The 15,193-nt window shown below is 47.4% G+C and overlaps 1 long non-coding RNA gene across 1 annotated transcript; it reads right to left on the reverse strand.

Moving 5' to 3' along the window:
- Nucleotides 1–7,648: 7,648 nt before the first annotated feature.
- On the reverse strand, nt 7,649–10,853 carry LOC119878960. The gene is made up of 3 exons (XR_005387255.1): nt 10,604–10,853; nt 8,422–8,505; nt 7,649–7,847 (listed from the first exon to the last, which is right to left on the reverse strand). It is a non-coding gene; the product is annotated as an uncharacterized LOC119878960 (long non-coding RNA).
- Between the last annotated feature and the right edge of the window lie 4,340 nt (nt 10,854–15,193).

Below are 15,193 nucleotides of genomic sequence, written 5' to 3' on the forward strand. Positions count from 1 at the left end.
CATGAACAGGTGGTCACCATTAGTCCTTAGGCAAATTCAAATTTGAACATCCATAAGGCACCACCATACATCTATTAAAATAGGTAAAATTAAAAATCTGATAATAGCAAGTGCTGGTGAGGATGTAGAGGAACCATAACACACAAATATTTCTTCTAAAAGTAAACATAAGACCATGCCATATGACCATGACCCAGCAATCCCACCATTAGGTATTTACCCGGAAGTGTGAGCATGTGTTCACTCACAAATTTGTATGCAAATATTAATTCAAAGGGGGTTTTTTTGTTTTAATTTTTTAAAAGATTTTATTTATTACTTGAGAGAGGGAGAGATCATGCATGAAGAGAGGCAGAGGGAGAGAGAGAGAGAATCTCAAGTAGACTCCCCACTGAACACAAAGCCTGTTGCAAGGCTCAATCCCACAACCCTGAGATCATGACCTGAGCCCAAATCAAGAGTCAGATGTTTAACTAACTGAGCCACCCAGGCACCCCTCGAGGTTTTACTCAGAAGCAGGAGACAGCCCAAAGATCCCTCCACAGTGGATGGGAAACACGGTGCTGTACATTCACACGATGGATTGTCACCAGCATAAAGAACAGCTAGTGCTTCCTGCAGTGACGTGGGTGATCCCAAAAGCATTATGCTTAGTGAAAAGAGGTCAGACATTAAAGACTACACCCTGTAGGATTCCCTTATTCTAAAATTTTAGAAAAGAAAAAAAAACCCCACAGTGACAGAACAGGCCAGGGGCCAGAGGTGAGGGAATTTGGTTGCAAAAGGGTACAAGGGAAGTTTTGAGGTGACAAAATTTACAGTTATGATGTAGAACATTATCATATCTATATCATAACCGTTATAGTCACATGACTATACCTATTTGTCAAAACTCATCGAATTGTACAATAACTTCATTTTCCATTAATTTTATTTTATTTGTATATAAATTCTATCACAATAAAGCTGATTTCTCTAAAAAAAATTGACGGGAGGCAAAGCCTCATAGGTCAAGCCAAGAAATTTGAGAAAAGGCGTGACAATGAAAGAATTTGCTCCAGGAGACACCAAAATATACCATAAGGTTATCATAATTTTCAAAGTGTGCTATTGATCCAGCAACAGACAAATAATCAACTGACTTAGAGTCCAAAACCTGTAGCGTCCAGATCAATGTACGTATCTAGCAAATATTTTAGGAAGCAATTTAATTAGTGGGGAAAGAATGGACCATTGAAGAAGCTGAGTTGAAATCTGGGTTCTGTTCAGAAAAAGAATCAAGTTAGCTCCATAATTCACACCATTCTCAAAAATTAAACCAGAATTGGTTAATTGGGCATTGACCTAATATAAAGGCTCACTCTATTGATCTCATTACCCTGTTGAATGCCGAGGAGAGCACTTAGCTCATCAGGGTAAGGTCTTACGGTAAATAAAAAGGATTCTAACAAACAACGCTAACTGTAGGCACTTCTGCTTTCCGAGGGGAGGTGGCATCACTCGTCACAGTAGGAAAGTAAATGTCTGTGTTGTTTCCTGCCACTTGCACAGACCAGAGAGAGTGAAAGGGTGAAGTCCCTGCTAGCTCTTCTGAGATGTCAAAGGGTGAAATCCCAGGGAGACAGGGTGCTTTGATGCTCCTTGGATGTGCAGTGGAGGGGATGAACAGCTAAAATTCTCTCTGCATAACAAGGGAAATGCTGTGGGGGAAGTGTCTTCAAGGAGCAGAGGATCCTGCAACACAAGAAGAGCTGCAGCTTGGCCAGGAGGAAGGCAGGGAAGAAATCCTGGTGGCGGGCTAGCCAAAGGGCTGCCAGAGACAAAGAGGGCGAATGGCTGATGTGCAGTGTTAAGCTGTCAGTGTCCTGCAGTGTGACCTCCCCTCTGTCACATTAGGTGTCAGTAAAGACTTCTCACCCTGAATATCTTGGGTGGTGGTCCTGGGGACAGCGGCAGTGTGGAGAGGCCTTTCTTCCCAATTCCTGGTATTTCCTTTCATGAGGCCAACATCCATTAGCAGAAGGCTCTTCCATTATCTGTTGGAAAGAGTTGCCGGGTCATCACTCAGCCCCGGGCTCCATCCCTCATCCTTCAGATCTGGCCGGATCGAGATCTGGGACACACAGATTTGGTCTCTTGCTCCTTGGCCTGTGTATGATTCTCTGGTTTCTATTAGGAAACTCAGCACTGTGCCCGAGGGCACTTTCTCCTCCCCTTTTTGCTTATCCTCAGTTACTTCTGGATTCAGGTGAAGAGGGGAGGGTGCGATTCCTTGAGCCCTCAAACTCCAGCAAGGGGTCCTGTGTGAAGTAAAAGCCCCAAGAGTCATCCAAGTGAACAGTCAACCCAGGGCAAGCTTCTCTCGTGAGAACATTCCAGAACCCAGAGTGGAAGAGACATTGCTGGGGTTATCTTAGTCTGACTCCTGCTCTAACTCCTTCACTTTGTTGCCAGAGCCTTCTCTCTCAGTAACTGGCCTTCAGAGTTCCAGGGCAGCATCTGGAGCTGTGCAAAGACATCCCAGCCGTGTCGGCCACAGCTGGAGCCTGGCAGATGAGGTGATGACTGAGGGGAACAAGCAGAGAGAGACTTTCTCTGAGACTTCCCTCCCAAAGCATGTGCTGCTCTGGCTCCAAAGGGCAGAGTTTCTTTGTTTGGTTTTGAGGGGGTAGGGGGGAAGCACAGAAGAAAGAGAGATGAGTTCCTTTTGACCAAAAAAGTCAGCCAGTCATGGAGGATGACTGGCTTCAGCCCAAGCAAAGATTATGGGAAACACCCAGTTCTGAGCAAGCACAAATGCTTTCTCAGTTATTCTAGCCAACACCCAATTACTACTCCTCACTTTGGCACCCTGCCCTTAACCACTGCAAGGCTCGGAGTCAGTGAGTCCTTGGATCATTGAGTCCACTCATCTCTCTCTAACCACCCCCATTTTACACCTGAGGAACAGACTCAGAAGATGACATCTCTTACCTACTTGGTGAGCAGTGGTACAGCCCAGATTGGGAACCTGAACCCAGAGTCCCAAGTCTCTTCCCATGGCTTGAGATTTCATGGCTCCCCTGGAGGAGGGTGAGCCCCCTGATAATAGAGACCTAGTGTTTTGCCTGGAGAACAGGAGTGGACCACCATCTTTTTTTTTAAAAAATTTATTTTATTTATTATTCATAAGAGACACAGAGAGAGACAGACATAGGCAGAGGGAGAAGCAGGCTTCCTACAGGGAACCCAATGCAGTACTCGATCCCCAAACCCCAGGATCACGCCCTGAGTCGAAGGCAGATACTCAACTGCTAAGCCACCCAGGGGCCCCAGAAGTGGACCGCTGTTAAAAAGAGCCTACCATGTTCCCATCACTAGGGTAGGGACATTATTGAGAACATAATTTTAGGCACATCTCCCCAGCCCCTAGCAAGCCCCTTTGTTGTAGGGAACTGCTATGGGCTGAATCGTGTCTGGCAAAAAGTCCACACACTGAAATCCTAACCCCCAGTACCACAGAATGGGACTGTATTTGGACAAAGGGTCTTTAAAGGGGTCATTAAGTCAGAATGAGGTCATCATCATAGGCCCTTATCCAATATGACTGGTGCCCTTATCAGAGGAGATTAGGACACAGACAGGAGAGAGAAAAGACCATGTAAAGACACAGGGAGAAGATGGCCAACTACAAGCCAAGTAGTGAGGCCTCAGAAAAAACCACATCTACCAACATCTTAATCTCAGGCCTCCAAAATTGTGCAAAAACATCAAGTCCTGTTGTTTACCCCACCCAGTCTTTGGTATGCTATCATGACAGCAGTAGCAGACTAATACAGGCATCTGCTTCCTGGCCTACCCGTGCTTCTAGACTGGGACCCTGCCCCTCTGGCTGTTACTGAGCCACACAGACTCTTTACATCAGAGTGTACACACCAAAGCGTAGGTGAGTATGTGGCACGCACAAACAATTGGAGCCAAAGGGAAATAAAACCCATGCAAGAGTTGTGTTCATCTTTCTACCCTTCTTTGTTTAGATCGAATGAGGTTGGAGATGGTAAGCTAGGTTTTCAGTGGAGCTCTGGCTCACTCAGGGAGACCAAGACACAGTTTTGGCCCTACTGACCTCACAAGTCCTCCCTAACTCTTCCCCTGCGTGGAGCAGGGCAGCTACTCCCAGCAGCAGCAGGACTTCATATTGTCTAGAAGAAATATTTGAACCCTGAGTCTCTCTTCCTTCCTCCCCCTCTCCCATTTGTCTCATAGCAAAAGGACACAAACCACCCTTTGTCCAGGACAGTAAACTTGCCTTTCATGGGGCTCGGGAAGTAAGAGGAATCAAGAAGCCGGGGGGCGGGGAATACATATATATGAAGAAAGGGCTTGGCTGGCAAGGGTTTCTGGGCATTTTTTTCATCTTTATAAAAATAAAATTACTTTCCCCCTCTTGCTTTGGAAAACCCCCAAAACAAACCCAAGATCACTTGTATAGCTGTCATTAAACTTCCCCGGCTGACCAAGGCTCCAAAGTTTGCTGGCAGAGAGAACGATGGTGGATATGGCCTTGCCATCTTGTATTTCAACAGGGATGCCTGAAGTTTGGGAGGGGGGCCTCCTGGAGCCATGAGGGAGCAGTTCAGGATTCTCTGACGTTTTGCAGACCAGGGGAGAAAGGCTGCGTGCGGAGGTCTTTTTTCCACTGCACGGCACTCTATCCCAGGCCCCCCAGACCCACCGCCTGGGCCTCCTGCTTGCCCACACTCTAACACAGGCTCTCAGGGGGAGGAGGACGCCACAGAAATGCAGTACAATGTTGAGCAGAAGCTCACTGACAAATGTTTGTGTTTCCATCATCCAGAAGCCATAATTGAGTGTGTTGAGGTGAAGGCTAAGGGGAGGAACCATGGATAGTCCATTCTCGGCAGGGAAAAAACACACCAACGTGCCGCTCAGAGCTCCGCATTGATGTGGCAATTTGCAAAGCAGTATTTACGGAGAGTCCTCTTAGCCTCTCAAGCCCTGTGCAGGGTGCCGCATAGGCCTCCCAACAGCCCCGTTTCGCAGAGGGGAACACTGAGGCTCAGAAGCCAGCTGCTGCCTGACAGAAAGGAGCAGGGGAGAAACAAACAAAAAACCCCTGTCTTCCGACTTCAGACTCCTCTCTCCCTTGCCTTATGCCCAGGCTGTGAGCTGACCACCAGCATGGATCCCACCAGCCCCCGATATCTGAACCTAATTAAGCCTCGATTCTTGCCCACAATTTTTTTCCAAAATGAAAATATCTATACTCAGTTGTTTGGGTTTTTTTTTTGTTTTGTTGTTGTTGTTGTTGTTGTTGTTGTTGTTGTTGTTGTTGTTTTAAGTAATTATATAATATACCTTGTAAAAAAAATTGTTTTTTGAATAACCAACTAAGCCTCCCCTGTCCTGATTGCAAGTCTGTAAATCCACCCAGGACCTCATGTCTCTTCTGTCCCCCAGTTACTTCTCGGAGCTCCCCAAAGACACACACAGTGCACACAGGCTACCCCCCCCAAGGCCTTTGGGGCAGCGCCCGTCCCTCCTTTCCCCTGCTGGTGTCCAGAGCTTCCAGAAGGCAGGGTTGAGCTTCTCAGAGGCTGACTGGACAGTGTACAGTCTTACCTCTCACTAGCCACTCTGGCACAGACCCTGGGCAGCCTTCTTCCTTGCCCTTCTCTCTCAGTTGAGAAAGCCCCATAGAATTAAGAGCCCTGGTGGGGCCAAGAAGGGCAAAGAAGGGCTTTAAACAGCTTCCTCCAAGGCTGTCCCTTCAGAGGTGATGAAGAAGTATCAGTGAGCCTATTTCTCACTAGCGTGCAAATAGCCTTGAGGGATAATTCTCTAGGACAATTTTTGTGGCTCCTAAAGATGCTAGGTCAATGCAGAGTCTCCCTCCGTCTCTCCCTCCCTCCCCCCTCCTCCTTTCCTGCCTCTCTCTCCCTACCCCCCTTTCTCCATCCCTCCCTCCCCTTCCTTCTCTCTCTTTACCCACCTCTCTCCCTTCCCTCCTCTCTCTCTCCCCCTCCTCCTCCTTTCCTTTCTTCCACATCCCTCTCTTCAAGTTGGCCTAACCCCAAACCCTTAGGTCACTAACCACCACCTCCCCTTAAGAAACCACTTCCCTTAAGCACCTGCTGCCCAGGTGGGAGGAAGCTCCAGACGTGACCTCTGTCTAACCCACTGGGGCTTCTGTATATCTCTTCTGAAACTCATCATTTAAGAGAAGAAACCCAAATAAAGTCTGTCCTTCCCCTTACAATTTGTCAGCAATTGAAAAAATGAAGTCATCAAACAGAAACAAGAACTGGATCTCTGAAGGCAACCCCAAAAAAGTTACCTACTTATTCCAAACGAAGGCTTTTCCCAAGCTCCGCTGAAGGCAAGAGACCATCTCTGTGCAGTGGGAATTAATCACTCCCAGAAGTGCCCGAGTTTTTCTGCTCGTGGTCCGTAGTAGAGCCTCGCCTTTTCTATTTATCAGGTACTTCCAGCCTTTCTTTGCACTTAAATAGCAACTAAAATAAAAGTCGGTCGTACCAGTAGGGCTCCCCCTTCTTCCCTGTTCTCATCAGTACAATTTTAAAACCTGGGGAAATGTACTGCTACATTTACTTGGTCAGCGTTATATGTCATATTTAAAATATCCAGGGGAACTTAAAATAATTGCAGTGGAGGTATCTACAGGCAGGCAAAGAAAGGGCTTCTAGAAGCCTGGCACTTGTCTGTCTCTGCTGGAGCAGAACCGGTGTACTGCCATCCCTCGGCCCCAGTACACCCGCTGGCAGAAATACCCTCCCCTGTCTGCTCCCTCTGTTGATTAAGTTGGCCTCCTACTACAATGAAACTCATGTTTTCGAGTCATCTCCAGGGAAGGAAAATACGTTAGCTTACAACAAAACACCTTGCAGTGAGCTCGAAGATGTTGTCTTTACGTACCATTTCCTTCCAATGCAAGCCATCTTCCAATGTGGGTGGGAGTGAATGTTCTTTTCTTTAGGGACCCGGAGAATTAACAGTGGAATTCCTGCAAGTTACTTTGATGGCAGGCTGGGTGGGAGGTCCTCAGCCCCCTCTTTGTGGCTCCTACTGTTGGCTCACCCATTCAGGGAGCACAATGAGCATCTACTATCTGCAAGATGAGAAGGTGCCCCCCCCCACCACCACCACGGGAGTTGTGCACTCATGGCCTGGGGGTGAGGGTCAGAGGGAGGGGGGTCTTTGGACCCCTTCCTGTGTGCTGAGCAGTATTTCATACCCCCACCCCCACCCCTGTGCCTTTCTGTCCCATGGGTGAATGGCAGGTATGTGGGAGGCATGCATGGTTTCCAGCCATGGGACTGTCGTCTTTGGGGTTAATTCAGGCTGCAAATTTCCATTCATGCTCCTGACTTGCCCCCTTGGGGCCCGCTCCAACTGGAACTGGAATTCCCAGGATTCTTTATTAAAATATTTCCCCCAGACTTGCCTTCCAACAGCCGTTGTTATCTCTGACAGCAGGCTGGCCTCTGTCTCTCTCAGGCTGGACAGGATCAGCCCCAAATTACTCTCCTGTTTCAGAGCAGTGTCCTGGCTGATGGCTGAGGGTGAGGGAGTGAAGAGGGGGAACTACCCATGCCTCCTCCATACCCACCCACTCCCCCTCCCCGACAATTTTACACCAAGGGTTACTTCCTTTGCAAAGCCTGTGCTCCCTCTGCCTTTGGTTTGTGATCATCATCTGGAATGCAGGCAGGCAGGTGTCTGATTAGCCTGAGTTTCTAGTAGCTTCTCCCTGGAAGTGCTCACTCAGGCGCCACAACTTCCAAATTATGCAATGCTTGTTGGTTGGTTCATAAAAATCAGTTTTCCTAGAGAATGTCAAAAAATTGGAAGAAGTTTTAGTCGATGTAATAGAATTTTTCAAAATAGCATTTGGGGCCCCTGGGTGGCTCAATAGGTTAAGCACCCGCCTTCGGCTCAAGTCACAATTCCAGGGTCCTGGGATGGAGCCCCACCTGCTCAGGGAGGACCTGCTTCTCCCTACCCCTCAGCACCTTCCCCTGCTCATTCTCTCTCTCGTTATCTCTCTCTCTCTCAAATAAATAAATAAAATCTTTTTTAAAAAACAAAATGAGGGACGCCTGGGTGGCTCAGTGGTTGAGCGTCTGCCTTTGGCCCAGGGCATGATCCTCCAGTCCCAGGATCGAGTCCTGCATCGGGCTCCCTGCATGGAGCCTGCTTCTCTCTCTCTCTATGTCTCTGCCTCTGTGTCTCTCATGAACAAATAAATAAAATCTTAAAAAAAATTTTTTTACATAAAATGAAATAGCATTTTGCAAAGAAAGTCATAAATCCCTATAAAGGTAAACTGCTTTATGACTTTATTTTTTTATTATTATTTTTTTTTGCTTTATGACTTTAAATGGTTTATCACACACTTACCTTATTGGATCTTTACAATAATCCAGTTCAAGGAACAGCAGCATTGCTCATGTCTAATTTTTGTTCTGTTACAAATCAGAAAACCTAAACAGAGAGGTTAAGGTATACACTCGGGATTATGTGTCTGGGCCAGAACTAGAACCCATGTCCGGCTCCTCGTTTTTGTCACGTGTACATTCCACAATCAGATCATCAACAGACCCCGGAGTTACGGGTCACATGGCCTACTGATAGTTCACACATTCCAGAGTCACTAATTATATACGCACAGAGGATTCTACTAGATGTTCAATACCCTGTCGTTTGTAATACAGAAAATATAGAAAGTCTCGTACCCTGGATGCCCAAGAAATTGTGGGTAAACGAACTACTCACTACTGTGAAAACATTACATAGTTATTAAAAACAATGTTCTACAAGACACATTTGCTGATATGGAAACTGTTCATAATATGATAATTATTATTACAGCTATCATTTTAATAATTATAGGTATAGGCATAAGTAAATGCATAAGAGAGGGTGTGCAAGGATCCATACTAAAATCTGAATAGTGCTTAGATTACAGATGATTTCATTGTCTTTCTTCATTTACCTGTATCTTCTCATTTTTCTATAGCAAAAGTATATTTTTTGAGTACTTTGCAATGGACCAAATATTGTGTTGCTCCCCAAATTCATGTTAAATCCTACCCACGGGGACATCTGAGTGGTTCAGTGGTTGAGCATCTGCCTTTAGCTCAGGGTGTGATCCTGAGGTCCTGGGATCGAGTCCCCACATCGGGCTCCCCTCAGGGAGCCTGCTTCTCCCTCTGCCTGTGTCTCTGCCTCATTCTGTGTCTCTCATGAATAAATTAAATAAAATATTAAGAAAAAAAAAAGAAATCCTACCTACCCCAGTGTGGGCCTTCAGGAGGTGATTAGGTCATGAGAGTGGAGCCCTTGTGATTGGGGTCAGTGCCCTCTATAAAAGGAGCCCCAGAGAGGCCCCTTGTCTTCTCTCCACCACTTGGGGATATAGCAAGGAAACAGCCACCCACAGCCAGGAAGGAGGGCCCCCCAGAACCCGGCCATGCCAGCGCCTTGCTCTGGGACTTCACTTCCAGCCTGCAGAACTGGGACAAGTAGATTTCTGGTGTTCATAAGCCACCCAGTCCATGGGCATTTTGTTAGAGCAGCCCAAACAGGCTAAAACATACCTTTGCTTTTTATTTTTTATTATTATTTTTTATTATTTTTTTTAATATTTATTTATTTATTCATGAGAGACTCAAAGAGAGCAGCAGAGACACAGGCAGAGGAAGAAGCAGGCTCCCTGCGGGGAGCCCAATGTGGGACTCAATCCCAGGACCCCGGATCATGACCTGAGCCAAAGGCAGCCACTCAACCACTGAGCCACCCAGGTGCCCCTGTTCACTTCTCTTTGACACCCTGTCACATTTCCCCTAACTGCCATCCAAAGCCTCCCACGTTTCTTGGTTTCCCTCTTCTGTTCCCCCATGACCCCTTGACCGGTCTCATCAGAGGACCAGGAATCTTGATCGCAGGAGCCTGGTGATTTTCCATCTCCATGCGCTGGGGAGGATCTTTGTTCCAAGGACTCCTTACTGTGCAACACAGAAGGCAGGGAGACGTGTGCTGGCCTGCCTCGGATGGTTTATGTCTGTCAGGACGGCTTAATTGTTAAATCTCCCCCCGACCCCTGTCTAAAGTGCCCTGGTTTAGGGGAGGGGGGCTCAGTGGTTGAGCATCTGCCTTCGGCTCAGGTCATGACCCTGGGGCCCTGGGATCGAGTCCCACCCACATCAGGCTCCACAGGGGGAGCCTGCTTCTCCCTCTGCCTGTGTCTCTGCCTCTCTCTGTGTGGGTCTCTCATGAATAAATAAATGTAATAAATGAATGAAGAAAGAAAGAAAGAGAGAGAAAGGAAGAAGGAAGGAAGGAAGGAAGGAAGGAAGGAAGGAAGGAAGGAAAGGAAAAAGGAAGGAAGGAAGAAGAAAGAGTCCTGGTTTGGACAATAAATTTTACAGTCTCAGCAACAATGAGAAAAACATTGCAAGACCGGAGCTGCCCTGGTTGGGGGCTATCCCTAGCCCCTTATCCGCATCTTGGCTCCTGCTAATCCTCCCACCCCACCCCCCTGTCGTGACAGAAATTATTTTTTTCTGGTGAGAATTCTGACCCCGTTACTTCTTCATCCTTGGAGGGTCACCCAGTGATTTCTCAGCCCAGTGATCTTCCGTGTCCACCACCCAAGAGTTCCGTTTAAATTCAAATCCTCATCTCAGCACTGGGGCAGATAAACGTAGGACTTATCCTTCCATAGAAAAATCGGAAACAGGCCTGGAACCAGAGTCCTCGCCGGGTGCTGGTTCTCTTCAGAGCCACGTCAGGAGAGAGGCTCCCGGGCTCCCCCCTTCAGCCCGGGGAGGGAGACATCAGGGGTTGCCTTGGAAACCACCGGGTGGCTGGCATCACGGGGTTCTGCTGGGCCTGCTCTGTGGCTGACATCCAGCCCTAACTGCAGCTCTGGTTGCTCATGGCTTTGCCAAGGGGGTACAGTGACGGGGCCTGGAGGGTAGACCAGGCAAAAGTAAAATGACTACAGCAGGACGTACATCTTTTTCACTGAACGTGCAGCTCACTGGGACCTGAGCCATGACAAGAGGGATCAACCAAAGTATTTTAATGATTCATATCCTCAGGGGGGCTGGGGAGCTCAGTCGGTTGAGCATCTGACTCTGGGTCTCTCAGCTCAGGTCTTGATCTCAGAGTTGGGAGTTCAAGCCCTGTGTTGAGCTCCAACTGGGGAGGGAAAAAAGAAAAAAAAAAGAGAAAAGAAGGTACGTCGATTTAGAGAAAGAGGAAAAGAATCCGAGAAAAACACAAGAATGGTGAGAAATAGGAAAAATTGAAGAAGAGAAAAAAAAAAGAAATAAAAAAAAGAAAAAAGAGAAGCAGTAAGAAGAGAAGTAGCAGAGAAGAGATAAAAAAGCGAAACGAGAAAAGAAGAGAAGAGAAAAAAGCGAAAAGAAAAAAAAAAAAAGAAAAGAAAGAAAGAAATAGAAAAGAAAAGAGGAAAAGGAAAGAAAAAGAAAAAAAAGAAAAGAAAAGAAAAAAAAAAAAATTGATTAATCTTCTTACTGAAACAGTGAGTGGCCAGAAGATGCTGTTAAATCAAGTGCTTCACGTGCCCGCGTGTTAATTCTATTCAGAATTCCATGAGCTGATTCAAGAATATCTTCAAGAAAGCCACCTGCCAGCCACCTACATACGACCAAGCAGCAGCAGCAAATGTGGGTGGGGCACTTCCATTCGAAGGCTCTTTTGTGGTCTTGGTTCTCCAAAAGGGAGAGTATTGTCAACGTCTATCTGATTCCAGATGCTTTGTGGGCATCTATCAGCCACGGATCAAGTTTTGCCACTTCAAGTCAAGGCTTCATTAGAACAACAAAAGGACCTTCTGATTTACTAGGTTAATGAAAGGAGGCACCCTTCTCAATTCATTAGTCCAGCCTCTTCATCATAGAGATGGGGAGAAACCAAGGCTAAGTGACCAAGACTTGCTCTGCTAGTCTAAGCTCGGCAGGACCCAGACCCCCCGCCCCCCGCCCCAGGCTCCGGGCTTCCCAGTCCAGTCTGAGGTCACAGCACCTCTTTGGCTTGGGCCACCTTCTGTTGGGTAAAATAATTTAATGCTCGAGTATATACACACATACCTAAAGACTTCCATTTCAAGTCTGACTTCAAATGGGATTGTCCAAATTTACCTTAGGGTTTTGGAAAATGGATGAATCTGAATACAATGCTTTTGAGGCCTCATCCCAGAAAAAGATAATAGCATTATAGCATTCCTTCTCATTTCCAGAAGAACGGATGGCGTTAATACATAGGCTAGGATTCCTGGGATCAGCCAGATGATCAGATCAGCCAGGTGATCAGAAATGTGCTTTTTCAGGCAGGCTGACACCTCTCACTTGGCAATTCCAAAGGGCTCTGGGAAACACCACATTCAGGACTGGGAAAGCATCAGGGGAGGGGGCTTAGTAAAGAACCTGAGTCATGGAAACTCCAGAAGTGACTGCAAGAGAAAACATGATTAACTTCTCAGTGTAAAACGTTAAGTCTCTGGGGGAATGCTCTGCTCGTGGGAGTGTAGGTGTAGAGAATTTCAGGAATGAATTACCCAGCAACCCAAGCTGCTGGCAATCTGGTGGGGGGTTAACAGGTGGGGGGGTGGGGGGGAAAGGCCTTGAACATGATTTTAATTAAGGAGCTCGGGTAAGGCTACCAGAGGGATAGACTTCCAGGTCGAGATGAAGCCACCCCACCCCCCAGGGGAAGGGGCCTCCTGCTGCCACTGGGCCAGCCAGACACGATGAATATTTATGTGGTAAAATGCGGCCCTTGTGGTCAGATTAAGGAAAAAATATCCACCTCGGAGCAGGATGGTAATACTAACCTACTTCAATAGGGGGGTTGCAGAGGGGAGATGGGTGGGGGATGGGGTGGTGGTGGTAACAGGGTGACGGGCATTAAAAAGGCATGTGATGGGGGTCCCTGGGTGGCTCAGCGGTTTAGTGCCTGCCTTCGGCCTGGGGCATGGTCCGGGAGTCCCGGGATCGAGTCCCGCATCAGGCTTCCTGCATGGGCCTGCTTCTCCCTCTGCCTCTCCTTCTCTCTCTCTCTCATGAATAATAAAATCTTTAAAAAAAAAAAAAAAAGGCACGTGATGAGATGAGCCCTGAGTGTTATACTCTATGTTGGCAAATTGAATTCAAATGAAACTTTTAAAAAAATAGGGTGTCAAATGGAGGGACAGCAAAAATCACCAGGGTGCTCAGAGAACTTCACAACCGTGATAAAAACAGATGAGCAAGAGCATGGTGACGAGGTGTCTTACTCACCGTCCTCTAAACCAGCGCATCTCAGATCCCAGCGCGCGTGGGGACCACCTGGGGGGTCTTGCTGAACTCAGGGCCCGGTCAGAGCAGGCCAGAGAGTTCCCAGGAGATGCCCACCCTGTGAGTGTCCGGGGCCTGGACAGAAGGCCCCTGCCCTCGGGTGGACCCGGGCCGCACCATCAGATTCCTTCGCTGCAGGGCCCCCGGAGAGCATCCCCAGAGGTCCCAGTTCCCTGGGGCCCCAGACACCTGCAGGCCTGGACAACCACTGTTCTCTTGCCTCCGCAAGCTCAAGGGCCTGTCACCCCAGTTCCACGGTTTACCTTCTCTACCCCGACCCCACCCCCAGGAAGAGTGTCCTGAAGCAGAGCCCACTCCCTGACACCTATCTTTTCAGCAAAAGCAACTATTTCGGGTTGCCATAGGGCTGTGCCTACCAGATTCCCAAGGGATTAAAAGCCCACAGTTTCCTTTCCTGGCTTTCCTGATCACTGAACATCACTGGCAGGATGTTTTCCAGGGCCACCGACTTCCAAACCCTCCTTGAAGGTGGCTAACGACGTCTATGGGCCGGGCTCCTGACCCACAAGCTGGGCCTGAGGTCCACGGTGATCCAGGTCTTGTTTCAAGCAGCAGGGCCTGTCTTCACACACACACCCCCCATTCCAAGAATTCACTGCATTAGGTTAGGAAGAAAATGTTTGATACAAAGTATTTTTAACTTCCATGTGGGAGGAGAAAGAGGGACTAGATAAGACCAGAGAATGATCACAGGTGGGTAATTACACATGTAAATGAGTCCAATTTGATCATTTTCCCCTTGAATTCCTGTTTACGTGGTTAATGGTGAATTCTAACCCCACACCGCCACGGCGTTTTAGGGAGATTTCTTTTTATTTTTCTATGTCAATTCTGAATATTGAAAGCAATTTGGAATGCTCTGGCATCAACACTTTTCTGAGCTCTGTGGGTTTTTTTCCTTGCAGATTTTTCCATTTACCATCATAACTGTACAAAGTAGACAGGGAATGAAAATTTTTTCTTCATTTAACAAGTATTAACTGCCTCCAGCATACGAGGCCTCACAACATGTTGGGCCTCTGGAAAAACAAAACCAAACAAAACCTGTTAGTCTTGCCGGAAAGTTTCCCACATAACCGTAGTATGAAATCAAATGAGGCAAGAAAAAACACCCTGAAGTAATTTAGGAACGATGAGGTGGGATAAATTACTTCTGAGAAATCGGCAAGGGCTTCTTGGAGGAAGTGGCATCCCAGCAAGGCCTTGAAGGACAAGTAAAAACTGTAAATATATATACATATATATTTAATATATATACATAGATGTAAATATATATATATATATATATACTTTTTTTTTCTAATGGCATATGTGAGACACAGAGTGTTCTGGTTGGCAAAAGCTCAGAGTCTCCGATAAGAAAAATGGGAGATAGAGCCAGGAAGCCATCTGGGGCCAGACTCAGAGGCTAGAGTCTCAGTTTAAGAGACTTACACCTGTATTCTGTGCACCCTGGGGTAATGCCAAGGATGGGAAGACACCTTTGACAGCGGCGTGTTCCTTGGATCGGGGGTAGGGGATTAACAGCTCGAAGACCAACTAAACCATAGTTCAACCAAGTGACAATGAAGCCTAAGGCGGAAATGGGCTGGTGGGGATGGGGATGGGGGCACAAATGGCTCTGGGAAAGGACAACAGACAGGACAGTGAGGTGGAGGTGGGGCAAGGAAGGAAGAGCTCAGTGTGACCAGGGTTTCAGGTCCAGGGCACAAGAGGGAGATGATGTCACATGGAGGGCACCTGGCAGCATCTGCAGGTGGCTGGGAATTCAGAACCAGGGCCTGAGG

Source organism: Canis lupus, unplaced genomic scaffold (genome assembly GCF_011100685.1).
Source record: "Canis lupus familiaris isolate Mischka breed German Shepherd unplaced genomic scaffold, alternate assembly UU_Cfam_GSD_1.0 chrUn_S2146H2346, whole genome shotgun sequence".
Taxonomy (NCBI): domain Eukaryota; kingdom Metazoa; phylum Chordata; class Mammalia; order Carnivora; family Canidae; genus Canis; species Canis lupus.